The following is a 1,154-nucleotide window of genomic DNA, read 5'->3' as shown; positions in this document are numbered from 1 at the left end:
AAACATAGATATCAAGACATTAATGGAGAGATTAAAAAGAATTGAGGAGAGACAAAAGAAACTAGGAAGGAGTGGATAACTGAGATAACAGTAATAAAGAATACTGTGAATGAAATAAATAACAAACTGATAAGCATGGAAAGCAGAATCAGCCAAGCAGAAGAAAGAATCTCAGAGCTTGAGGACGAAAATATGGAACTAACCCAAACTGTCAAAAACATAGAGGGGAAGCCTAAAAAGACAGAACAAAACCTTCAAGAGATGAGCGATTACTTCAAGAGAAAGAACCTAAGAGTAATTGTCCTTCCTGAAACAGAAAGAGAAACAGAGGCCACCTTGGAACAAACATTCCATGAGATTATTGAAAAAAACTTCCCTCATCTCATCAGTGATGTGAAAATTCAAACACAAGAGATTCAGAGAACCCCTGCAAGATAACAAATGAGAAGACCAACTCTTAGACACATAGTAATTCACCTAAACAAAATAGATATAAAAGAAAAAAATCCTAAAGGCAGCAAGAGAAAAAGGCCAGATCACCTACCATGGAAGACCAATTAGAATAGCAGCAGATTTATCTACAGACACCCTGCAGGCTAGGAGAGCTTGGAGCCCTATCTTCAAAGTCCTAAAAAATAAGTTCAACCAAGAATAACCTACCCAGCCAAGCCAAGCTTCATCAGCATGGGAGAATTAAAATCTTTCCCAGATATCCAATCCCTAAGAACTTACGCTGCCACCAGACCACTCTACAAGAAACACTTAAGAAAGTACTAAACACAGAAGAAAAGGAAAAAAGAACAACAGGGTTCTTCACAAGAGTACAGGAAAAAGAGTAAAACACACACGAACCAACCCCAAAACCAAAAGAAAGACAACAAACAAAGAGGAACAACAAAAACAACTCTATAAGAACTCGATGATAGGGACCAACTCTCACATTTCAATAATTAGCTTCAATATGAATGGCTAAATGCACCACTGGAAAGACATAGAATGGCAAAATGGATTAAATATCACCAGATAACAATATATTCCCTTCAAGAAATCCATCTCACTAGAAAGGACACACACAGACTCAAAGTAAGAGGATAGGAAACAAATTTTCAGGCAAATGGAACACAAAAGAAAGGAGGAGTCGTGATCCTAATTTC

The sequence above is a fragment of the Carlito syrichta genome, unplaced genomic scaffold (assembly GCF_000164805.1).
Source record: "Carlito syrichta isolate Samal-C Ts95f unplaced genomic scaffold, Tarsius_syrichta-2.0.1 Scaffold309278, whole genome shotgun sequence".
NCBI lineage: Eukaryota > Metazoa > Chordata > Mammalia > Primates > Tarsiidae > Carlito > Carlito syrichta.
This window is presented reverse-complemented; position numbering follows the sequence as displayed.